The sequence below is a fragment of the Plodia interpunctella genome, chromosome 13 (genome assembly GCF_027563975.2).
Source record: "Plodia interpunctella isolate USDA-ARS_2022_Savannah chromosome 13, ilPloInte3.2, whole genome shotgun sequence".
In the NCBI taxonomy this organism is placed as follows: domain Eukaryota; kingdom Metazoa; phylum Arthropoda; class Insecta; order Lepidoptera; family Pyralidae; genus Plodia; species Plodia interpunctella.
Genome location: NC_071306.1, coordinates 3,585,771 through 3,598,926, shown reverse-complemented (window position 1 = coordinate 3,598,926; position 13,156 = coordinate 3,585,771). Strand labels below are relative to the sequence as shown.

Below are 13,156 nucleotides of genomic sequence, written 5' to 3'. Positions count from 1 at the left end.
TTTCCAAATTGGTATAAGGGCGGCTTGCTAAAAACATTAAATAAAATCAAAATCAGTCAACCTTCGAGAAAACTGAAAGATTATTCATAGCGATAGGTATTTATCATGTCAAATACAGATTAATAGAGCCACAAAATATATTTTATCATTATGTAGATTTTATTACTTAACACATCTGGTAAAATCTGCAATTAGTTATAACCCTATTATAAATTTAAAAAGAAATATTTAAATGTTACCAATTATAATATAGTTTGGAAAGTCGGTTAGGAAATAAAATAGATACTACACACTGCCCACTCCCCTATCCTTGAGGCATGCGTGACGGTAATTCACGAAATTCGGTAATTGGTCGTTTAACAAATTACCCCGGCTGAATAGACGATGGATTGCTGCGAGCAATGAATACTTATGCAAAATAAATAAAACTTCTAACCAAACAAATGTATCTCGAAGACTTTATCGAAATCGAATATCGAAAATCGAAAGAAGAATTTATATCGAAAAATCACGCTTATTTTATATTTAATGTAATATATTAATATATTAGGACCAATCACACATATTGAGCTAGCCCCAAAGTAAATTCTAGACTTGTGTTATGGGATACTAACTCAACGATGCTATATTTTATAACATATACATATATAGATAAACATCCAAGACCTGGGCCAATCAGAAAAATATCATTTTCCATCATGACCCGACCGGGGATCGAACCCGGGACCTCTCGGTTCAGAGGCAAGCACTTAACCACTGCGCCACCGAGGTCGTCAAACTAGAGTAATCCTAATCCGTTGAAACTAGAGTAACTCAAAATAGAGTAATCTAATCATAATATTATAAAAGCGAAAATAAGTTTGTTTGCTACCTCTTTACGCTTTACCCGCTTAACCTGTCTTCTTGAAATTTTGCGTAGATGTAGTTTGAAGTATGGAGAAGGACATAGGGTATCTCGCATCCCGGAAAAATAAATGTTCCCGTATGAAATCACGCGGATGAAGCCGCGTGTATAAATACTAGTTTATATACATTTTTGAACTGCTGAACATTGGTGAAAATTCTCTTTTTATATTTTTTGGTTTACATGTTGGAACTCCCATTGGAAATAAAGTATTTTGTCCCAAATTTATTAGATAAAAGGTAAGACTTGTCGCTTGCAAAAAAACGTTACAAATATGTGTAGTGACTTGTTTTTGGTATAACTGCGAATTATAACACTTATCTTCAAATTATTATTTAATCTAATCTAACCATTATTAATACCCTTTTGTCTTAATAGTAAAGCTTTGTTCCAAATAAATATTTACTTCATTTGATATTCCCAGAAAGGGGCTAGCGAGGAATTGTAAACAAATAAATTAGGGCCAATTTTCATCAAACGTAAACAATTTAATTCAAAATTTGAACATTAATAATTACTCGATTTAAATGGATTCTGTTTTATAATTTGATTAAATAATTACACTGAATTTAAATGTAGCTATTATAATGAGTTCATTAACCATTACATTTTAGAATAAAATTCTATATTTTGTAAAAAGTCATCATATAATTAAATTTACAAGTAACATTTTGATTTGTTTTCATATTTAAGTGAAATGTTTGATTTTATACATAAATATTGTCCTTTTTTCTTTAAAAATAATAATATGACTATTTGAAAATTTGAGAGAAAAAAATAGCAAAAAAACATCCTGTGAGATTTTTTCCTAGAAAATACAATGGATTGGTTCATTTTTCTATTCAATAGGTGAATGTATATTTGGAAAAAAGTAGTAACGCGGCCCCTGCGCGACGACTCTCAAAGACTGAGGAAGAAACCGGAAAACGCTCAGATAAGAGAGAGGTGAATGTTATATCGATCAACATGTACATAAAGAATACTTATACAAGTCTATTGAACCTGATAATAAAATCTGGAACGCAAAATAAAATAGCAAGACGCAAAACAGTCTCAATCCTCAACGAGACGTGATTAAATAAACAACAGAACATATTAAATGTGTAATTTTGCATTAAGAAATACGCATTAATTACATAGGTGATTTACTTGTACGCAGATGAGATTTATAATGTTACTTCAAGATCATTTTGCGGCGCAAAAGCGTTTCTTTACACTGGAATTTCCGTGCGAACTTTCGTTCCAAAATTGCTATCTTTTGAGCATATGAAATTTTAAAGCATTTTCTCTATGCGGCTAAATTAATTTTGCTCAGCCAAGCAACTTGATTGTCACTGTTTACTAGATAGAAGTATTGTTATATCTCTCATCTGAACGTTTATTTGGTTTTTTCTTCAGACATTGGACGTTGAAGCTCAGTGTTCGCTTTCCTACGTTTTCGTCGTCACTTCACACGATTGTTGGCATCCCCAGTTGAACATTGGCATGCATACAAGTTTCATCGTTTACTATATCACTCCCGCACTTCCTAGGTTTGCTCTTTCTGCCAGGGAACAGCATAGCCTATTTGTTATTTACGTAATTTGCCTCTTGGAGTTTGTCTTCTATATTATGGACATGTATAAATATGCATTAGCATCGTAGCGATATAGAAATATTATTCTATTTCGCTATGATGCTACCGCATCGTCGTTCAAAATAATTGTAGGGAGTAGCGTATCTTCTTTTTGCTGACCCACCCTTGGGTGTGACCCACAATTAGCTGACGACCTCGGTGGCGCAGTGGTAAAGTTCTTGCCACTGAACCGAGAGGTCCCGGGTTCAATCCCCGGTCGGGTCAGGATGGAAAATGATCTTTTTCTGATTGGCCCTGGTCTTGGATGTTTATCTATATATGTATATGTTATAATAATATAGTATCGTTGAGTTAGTATCCCAAAACACAAGTCTCGAACTTACTTTGGGGCTAGCTCAATCTGTGTAATTTGTCCTAATATATTTATTTATTTATTTAGTTAGATTCTAAGTTAAGTTACTTACTTAGATTCTAGGTAGGTAATTGTAAGTAAAAATCCTGTGTAAGTATTCTAAGTCTTGCTAATAGTGGCAAGTTAAGTAACTTTGACCAGACCTTTTCACGTGACTTGGCACGTCTCGGTATTTAAAATAATGTACTGTAAATAAAATTCGATAATGGTTTTATGTTTTTGCCTCTCTATACTCTATGTTTCGTAAAACATAAATTACAAAAAATATTATCGAGTAACTATTCCGTAAAAGGGATCTAATCTTACTTAGAAAATTAATGAATAGGTATTGTTAGTTAAGACTATAAAAATATAATTTATTCAAGAAACAGCTGTTTACTTTCATTTAAAAATAGATTCAATAAATCAATATCTAATAACACATTAGCATGGCGCAATTTAATAATTATGCTGTGACAATATAAATAAAGAACCGAACGGTATCTATACATACGTATTACATATACCTAATAAAACTGTAAGTGGGCTATGTCTGTACAAGTAGTACATAGGAGGTTATTAAAGAAAAATGATTATTGGACTAAGACTAATATGTCTTTAGGGGACTAAAAGAAGCCAAAACAATTATTTTTAAAATCTTATTTGTATGTCTATGCGCCTAAATTAATTTTGCTCAGCCAAGCAACTTGTTTGCCACTGTTTACTAGACAGAAGTATTATTATATCTCTTATCTGAACGTTTATTTGGTTTCATCTCAGACATTGGGCGTCGAAGCTCAGTGTCCGCTTTCCTACGTTTTCGTCTCCACACGATTGTCGGCATCCTTAGTGTATGTTATGTTTGTTCGCACATCACCTAAAAACTAATGGGCTAACTTAAAATATGGTGTAGCTTTCATCGCGATAATTTGTTTAAAACTCGAGATATTGACAAAAATAATTTATGAGCGGACGCTGGCGACGCCGCGGGCAAAAGCTAGTTTTTAATAAATATAACAAAAAAAAAACTTTCACTCGTTAATTGTGATTTTAATCAAAATGATATATTACTACATTGATGATATTCTTCGACAATTTTTTTATAGAATATGATAATGGGCAAAAGAATACATTTGGTTTACAAGTTTGTTGACGTTGATGTTGGCGTCGACATTTCCTACGAATGCTTTATTACTCCTTCACACTTCAACCCTTGGTAAACCACGTATGGTCGCTAAATCTCTTCGGAACGGGATATAAAAGTCAAAATTGGTCCCTGAAGTTGAATAAACCTCGGGCTAATAAATCCAGTTTAATGTTAGCCAAGGATATGTGACTTGGAACTTGTTTACGGAGCATAAACTCCAGGGTTTATTAACAGCTTTCGGAGTATGTGGAATGTTGGTTTTGTTGGATTTAACACTTTAGTTTTCTGACTTTTTGCTCGAGATCAGTTCAGAATGTAGGTAGGTATATAACCCTTTCGGCCGCCTATATAACTATATAACAACATATTTAGTCAGTCTTTTGTGTAGGTACTGTGTTTACAGGAATAAATGTTTTGTAGATATCTTACAGCCTAGAAAGATCTCGTAGTCATTTAATCAAAAAACAGGTCACATCTTCGAATGAATATAGAGATTAGGAAAGATCTCATTTAAAAGCATTAATTGAGTATATTTCTATAGATTTACGAAAAAACTTGGAATACTTTATAAATCTACACGGGAATTATTTCAATTTTGAAACTAGAAGACAATTTTTACGTAATTTTTTTTTTTGTAAGAGATAATTAATCTATAGTTTATAATGAGACTGAGAAATGTATTTGAGTGTAGGTATATAGAACATTTTACGATTGTTTTTTAGTTTTATAAAAAAATGAAGAATCTTAAAACAGTTCACTTTGTTTACTGAATAAGTGACGAAGTCTATATTCCGTTGATGTTGATTACTATTGATCGATGACTTGTTTGTATGTCTATATGTCTAATGTACTGGGATGTATGGGCGATGTTACTCGTCAAAATCGATATCGTTCGTTACTCGACTAAGTAAATTATGTGAGCGACTTGCTTGGTCTAGGTTTAACTTCGTAAATAGTTAATTTAACTTTGTCAATATTATTTTTACTATAAAAGGTCTATTATGGTAATTATATATTAGTAGTAATACTTTAGTTTACCGTAAATGTAGTCTATATCGGGTGCAATTTTATAAAAATCGGTTAAGTGTTTCTTGAGTAAAATTGATAAAAATATATAAGAACAAATCTGACACCATTGTCTGACAGGCAAAAGACTGTTAGCAGATAATACATTAAAAGAAAAAAGGAATAAAGAAGTAAAGATTTTAGTATATATTGGCTCCTCAACCTACTTATTAACCTATAATATTGAGTCTGCTGTCATTAGTCATAAAATTCTGCACACTTAATTTAAGTATATTTTCCATAAGAAATTATTCATAATTTGGTCTATATTTGCTGAGATAACAATTCTTCCTTATTTGCACAGTGATTGTTACCTGATGAATAATTACCATAACTCTTATACCGCCTTATTAATAAACATTTAATTCTCTGAATTGCCTTGGAGTAGTTTTTCTTTGTTTTGTCCCTCTCTCTCTTTTCAGCATTTGACTTTGAAAGAACGAGACAATACAAAGATTAACTATTCCGAGGCTAATTAAGGAATAACGTTTTTATTAATAAGGAGGATAGAATTTAAAACATCCGTATTGAAAATATTAATGTTTATTATTTTAAAACGGAACCGTGATGCAATATTCTGGTCTGATTTAAATTTTTGTAAACCACAAACAAAATTCACGACTCAGCAACATGCGATGTGTCTATGGTATTTATTCTATTGCGATACGAGTGTGTCTATGTTATTTATTTTATGCAATGCTGGAGGCTATTAATGAATCAATTACGACAAGGTCATTGTCCATTTTATCGTGGTTACTTTTGTTTCAAATGTATCAGACCAATTTTAGTCTGGAAAAACTGTCGAACTAATAAAATGTACAACTTTCAAAGAAAAATTTTCACACGTAAAAGCTTCTTCACACATCAATTTTCACACGTAAAATCTTTACACATCCAATTTTAACTTCATGAAACTATTATCACTAATAATAGGTAAATATAAATTTTGCCGCTAGTTTCGTTAGATAACTTATTGAGTTAATTTTGAAAATAATAATGATATGAAAAAATTCTGGAATCGAGCGGGAATTGAACCCACACCCCGCTATCAATCCGGGATAGAGTTATTATTTTCAAAATTAAGTTAAAGCTCATTATTATTTTCAAAAATGAAGTTCAAAACAAATGTGACATGTACCTAACAAATCCATTTAAACTTGGCTAAAGTTTAAACTTCATTTGTTGAGAGATGGTACAGTTTTTTTATTTTTTATTTTTTTTATTTTTTTTTTATTTCACATATAAAGAACAAATATATATAGTACATAATAGTACGTAGACCATTTTAAACAAAACAAGTACCTAGTAGTAAGTTGCAATCTAACACAATTGTTCTATAAAGTAGGACTTAAGTTTATTTTTAATATTTTTAGGAGTTAAGTCATTTTTTACAGAGGTGGGTAGTGATGAATTTTGATGTGACAGTTTTTGGCAGATACGCGAGCCTGACCATGACCATATTATTACTACAAAAAAAAGGAAGTAAATATAACTTTTATGTAAAATACTTCCAAATACATAAGCATTAGGTAGCTAAAGCTGAACTAAGTACGCATTACTTAGGTTCTTCTTGCCTAGTTAAGTCATATATAATACTTATTTGCCCGTCTACCTAGAGAAGCTTCGAGAAAGTTTCGAAATTGTTTGAACATATAATTCGTTGCTGGCAATGATATAAAGAATTTTTCAAAATTACTATTTAGTTAGTGTTTTATATCTATATACTTTTATATTTTGAACACATGACTAAAGTAACATAAGTAGGTACTATATATTACTATATATTAATAGTTACGTATTCATTACTGACGGTCGTAAACCTTGTTGATTAAATGAATTTAATTAGTTATTCTGAGAGGCAATTAAAAAAAGTTGATGAACTCACTTTTTATTAATTGCTCGCTCATCCTCAGAAAGGCTATAAACTCGGAACGACTATTAACTGGGTTTCAACTTCTAGAAAAACGCTACTATCCTAACTAATGATAAAAACGAAAGCAAGTAAAAAAAAAAAAGAAGTATTAGAGGTATTAATGTGATAAAAAGTATTTTTTTAAACTAACAAGCTTTTATTGTTCTCATGAAGATATCTGCTTCAAAATGGAGTTACAAGACTTCCGAACAAACAGGCACAAGAAATAAAAGCATTGAAAAGAGCAAAAAAATAAAAGAAAGAGACGTACGTAACTGACGGTACAAAAAAACCGCAGTTGTACACGAAGTTTTCCGTACCATTATTTATAAAAACGGCAAAAAAATCACGTTTTCTGTATTTGGAACCCACTTAAATATTTATTTTATTTTTTACTATTTTTTGATTGATATAGTGGCAACAGAAATATATCAACTGTGAAATTTTCAACCGTACTTATATTACTATCGCGGTTCCTGAGATGCAGCCTGTAAATTAATAATAAATAAATTTGGGCACGGATCCCTAAAAATAGTATTCAGAACCTCATTGAGGATAAGGTCCCAAAATGTCCCAGCTTCGTTTCCCGAATGGCGTAACAAAGCCATTTTTGCAATGAAAAATACTGTACTTTTGAGTCGTGCCTTTTCCTCTTTTTGTAGCAAAGATATTTTTAGTCTAACCAAGGGTTGAATTAAACCCCGAGACGCAGATAGTATTATAAATACCTGGCTTATTCCGGGAATATAGATAATACTTTTCATGTTTTATTTTATAAACTGTAGGTATATACGTGATATACCTCTATAAAGCATTTAAAAAATAAAAGTTAAGGCAAAATTAGTGTTTTTTTTACTAAATTAATGGATTAGATTTTGTACGATATAAAGAAACCAAGCCGGAACGATGAAAACCTTTATCTAGCTGAAATTGTCAAGGCTAAATCTAGGTCTTGACAAAGATGAGCATGCTTCACTGCACACTGCACCCAGGTTTAGCTAGCTAAATCTAGGTGTAGCCGCACGGGGTTTAGCCGTAACATATTATATTTCATTACACAAAATCGACTTTAGATTTATTTTATTTATATATTTACATGAACTTCGGCTCATGTAAATGCGTAGCACCTGTTTCATGGGCATATTTCTAAATTTTGAATTACATATATAAAATAAAGGAATTATAAGAAAATTATAATAATAAAGGAATTATAAGAAAATTATAATTCCTTTATTATTATAGTATCTTCTTATCTCGAATGTCCTACGGGAGTAGAGTTTACAGAGCTCAACTTAGAATATAACAATCTCAAACGCACAATTGAAAGAAACAAAACATGAATACTTATACTACGGATTTAAAGCGAGATACCAAAGGAAATTTCGATTTAAACCTCGTATTAAACTTGCATGTAATCTGCTAGCATCTGTTCACCGCAATGTTCGGCACAAGTCGCCGTAATTGAAATCTGCGAATGGCTCCTCTTTAGCAGTCGAGGTGAAGGAACAACTAACAGTAATCACATTTTCCTGCCATTTGTTTAACTTTATCGTATTGTTTGAAAAGGTTTTTGTTTATGACACAATTTTATTTATTATTTATTTTATTTTTATATCTCAAAGATCTCAAGAGAGCGGACACGACACTTGTTCAAAAGTTCCACATTTTTTTATTATTAAGATAACAAATATATTACAATCAGATTCTGTATAGTAATAAATTAATTTAACATAGTCAAATAAAGAATATACTTATGATTTCAATAGCAAAAGCCAATTTATATATAGTATGTATAATTAGTACGTGTATTATAGTATGTATGATTAGTACGAATGTATAAAATTGTGAGCAATATAAATAATTAAGTTTTTGTGCAATATTATATAGGCTTAAGTACAATTTAAACTAATAAACGCTTTTGATGTCTGTAACTTCGTTAGAAAGCTCTATGTCTTGAACTAAAATATTAAATTTAGCAAGTCCAAACAATTTTATTTAAGTTAATACCTACACTTCTGTTGATACATTATAATCTACATATAATTACCCATTATTAATATGATTTAGACCATGTTCTTATAGAAATCAGTAGACTTAATTACTCAATAAGTATCAGGGTAAGGTCCCGAAATATCCTAAACAGCTATATTGTAAGATACAACTGATTAATCCACCCACCATCTCATCCTGCAACTGACAGATTCTGAACACTGCGTCATTCACGTCGATTGCGTCACATTATGATGTAATAGGATAGATGACAAATTTTTGTTTTGAAGATACGAAGGATATTAAATAGAGAGACAATATTAAAAAAATAACAATGCTATCAATTTTTCACTTCAAAAAGTGTATACTTAAACTTCAGAAAGAGCGCAGTCAATGAAGTGCGCTGAATCCACTAACAGTTTTCAAAAAGATTCTACAATCGTGGCTGGAAGTCCGTGATTACAGTGTAAATAACATCAAGTCCAAAGATACCGATCAGCAGTCTGCAATCAAAACGTTTGCTATTACCGCTTTCATTGTTTGCTGTACTGTGGATTGTCACATTTTCTGACGACAGTCGAATTGTCGAACGGTGGAAAGTTCTCTGTCAGATGATATTCGTTCATCGTTTATATTCTGTTGCGTCCATTTTTAATAAAAACATTCGAATGTAATAATGGTATAAAATTCAAATTCAAATTTTGAATATATCTAAGATTGTTTTATTATGTCATTTATATGTAAAGTCTACTCTCATGCTCCCGCCGCTGCATCCGCTCTGCGCATGTTGTATTTGCGGTTAGACGCTGCAAATCCCGGCGTCATCATAAAAAATATACCTACAATTTTGAAGATTCAGTTGTGATTTTATAACCGGCTGGCTGCCTGTTCAAATTGAAACAACAGTCGATAAATTACACAAGGCTGGCTTTAATTAAAGTTCAATTTCTCACATCAGTTCATTATGAGTGGGTTGCATCAAAAATGTTAACGTTAACTTTTGAACCTGCCAAGAAAAACACAATGCGCGGCATGTTGTCTAAACGTACGCGGCGCGTAGGTAAAATTAACATCAAACTTGACTGGTGTGTACCTCGAAAAACAAAAAGTTTCAGGTAATACAAAATGTTCTGAGTACCTAAATTAAGTCAGGTTATACAATAAAACATACTAATATTACTGGGTAACAGGCTTTAAGTTATAACACAAACAACACGAAAACGTTACGTTAGTTATATACGAATGAGTAAATTAGAAGAAAGTTTGTTCGCAGTGAAACTTCCTGACATTTCGGCTTTTGAAATAATAATGTGGTTTTGTAGTTTTGGGGAAATGTCGAAAGGGGTTTTATTTGTTTTCTTTTTTTACACAACTATCCACGGGCGTAGCCAGGTTTCAGTATCGGGTGGGGTTCCAAAAAATACATAAAACAAATATTCGTATGAAAATTGATAATTGGGGAGTCCTATTTTGAGCAGCGGGACAGTAATAGTATAAATAAATAATATATAGTACATATTTCAATTTTAATAGTAAATATTTTAGTGTATGCCGCATGCCTGCCTTTATTTTAATTTGATGAATGTCTAAAATTATATCTTGACTAGCTTTTACCCATGGCTTTGCCCGCGTAATAGTTCTGCCGGCATAGTTATTTTTCCGGGATGAAAAGTACCCATTGCACCTTCTCCACACACTTCAAATTTTATGTATGCAACAAGAAATTGGTTGAGTAAATTAACTTACTTTCGCATTTATTTATTATTTCGCATTATTAGTAAGGACAACAATTTTTCAGAGACTTTTGAATTTGAATGTGAATTTCTATGTACAGCGACCATTGGTTTAGACACTCAATTAAACAGTCGGTTAGCTCTTTGGTGAATCGATATACCTATATGCTTATAATCTTGGAAATATCCTGATATTTGTATTAACATTTTCACGCTTATCTATTAAGTTAGCCCTTGTGTAAAACACAATAGGGTGCATTATTAATCATCGCAGGAAACAGTAATCACTTTTCCTTGAACGCTGACTCACATTTAATCATGCCGACATTTCCTATATGCCTATTTTTAGGCGTTATTTATTTCTAATGAATGATTGATTTTATTATACGTGTATGTACAGCACTTGTATATTTGTTAATGTTAATGGTGGAAAAATAGATTATCGAATCGAAAAACGAATTCATATCCTCTATTTTGGTAACTATATCTGTAATAGTATTAAATAAGTAGGTAGGTATTTTTGCACATAATTTATCAGGTCATAATTAAAAGTGGATAATTTCACAAAAGATATAATATAAAAAATATTTTAATATCAAGTATCTGGAATAAATAATAATAAATCATATATTTTATGGAAAACAAGTGATTATAATGTGTTTTAAATTTAGTAATAATTTAGTTCATTCAGAGCTAACAATGCGCACGTGACATCCATATTGTCACAGGCGTCAATAGGCTGCGGTGACCACTTCCCATTAGATAGTGCACATGCCTGTTTGTTTGCTCATTATGCTCTATATAAAAAAGCGTGTGGAACACTTGTAAAAAACTCTTGCTCCCATTGCATAAAGATCTTTTGACATCCCTGTTTATAGAAATATGAACGCAACCACATCCAACCATAATAAACACTAAATATGGGAACGCATTATTTACTTCTTACTATGGTAAAAAACATAGAACTATGCCAATTATCGTTTTACAAAGCTTTGTATTTTATTTTTTATTTTCTAGTTTAGCTCGCGTTTCCACCTTAATTTAACAGTTTTTAATACTGTTTCCTCGAAAATTGACGAACATCAAAGCTTATAAATAGATAATCATCAAATCATCAGCTTTCATTATAGAAAACCCACAAATCATTTACATATAGACTGACTTGAAAATTGGCAGCAGTATTAGAATTTCAACAGGAATTTATTGTTTACCTATATCAATCAACGTCAATTTCGTATGCGCATGTAGTGATATCAAAGGATTCGCAGTTCTCATGAATATGGATATCTGTGACATTATTATTTTGTTTTATTCGCAGTCGTAAGCATAATCCACAGGTTATTTTCAACCATAGAAATAGTAAATTCGATATAAAAACGTTTGAAATTGTTTTTTTTTCACTTCAAGATTTTTTATGTCTATTGCTAAGTTATTTATAATAATCTCTGTCATGTATGTTCACGTGAATCGAAGAAAATAATGAAAATATTTCTGGATGTAAATTGTATGATTAATTGGATGTTTGTTGAATTAAATATCCCACGCACACGCAAGTAGAAGCTAACTCAATCTATGTGTTATGTTTCTATACATTATTACTTATTTTATGTATATTTAAATTACCACATATACAACATAGTAACATTTCTTTCTCCAGCAGATTCTGATAAATGTTTATTTTTTTATGTACAATGTCAGTTTTTCCAAAATTTCCGTACAGTGTGATTAAGATGGAACATAAAAGACATAATTTTTCTTCAATTTAACCAATCGTTTGTATAAATACACCTTCGATTTGTGTGGGGGTGTATCAACGAGTAGCGTTGGAGTTATTTCGGTCATCATTCCATACGACACCGTGGCCTTTGTCGGCCCTACTGCGACAAACGTGTAGTTTTACAGTTTAAGAGACACACAGTTTTAAATTGCACTGTTTTTATATGAGATTACGACCTTGTCAAACTGACGTTCCTTGATTATTGTATTATGAATATACTTATCCGGTCCGGAATTTTCCAGATGATTTAAATTGAAAATAATCCACCGCGTCAAATAATCCTTCTAATATTTGACCGAGCGAGCGAAGTGAGCGAGGTCTACAAATCAACTTGGGGCAAAAATACATTTTTTGTTAGTATGTTTGTAACGTGATCACTTAATCTGTTTATAGAATTTTTAAGTTCGTGGGGCAACAAAATCGGTTATCTAGTTTTTAAAATATTCACAATGTTGTAAAAACTCTTCAAAATTCTATTGTTTTACGAGGTCTTAAGTTCGCGGCGAACAACTAGTATATAGGAACAAATCACACTGGTTGAAGGTTTAGCCCCAAAGTAAATAATAACATCACAGTAATATCCCTACCATCTATATGCAAAATGTCCGTCTGTATGTCCCCATAAGAGAGGTTCGCGTGATCGCTCCTTATGCATGTTTGAT

The 13,156-nt window shown here is 31.5% G+C and overlaps 1 protein-coding gene across 2 annotated transcripts in view; it reads left to right on the top strand.

The window, feature by feature from the left end:
* The window catches only part of LOC128674852 (uncharacterized protein), an 86,261-nt gene that overhangs the window by 11,414 nt on the left and 61,691 nt on the right, over positions 1 to 13,156 (top strand). The gene's annotated exons all lie outside the window — the stretch shown is intronic.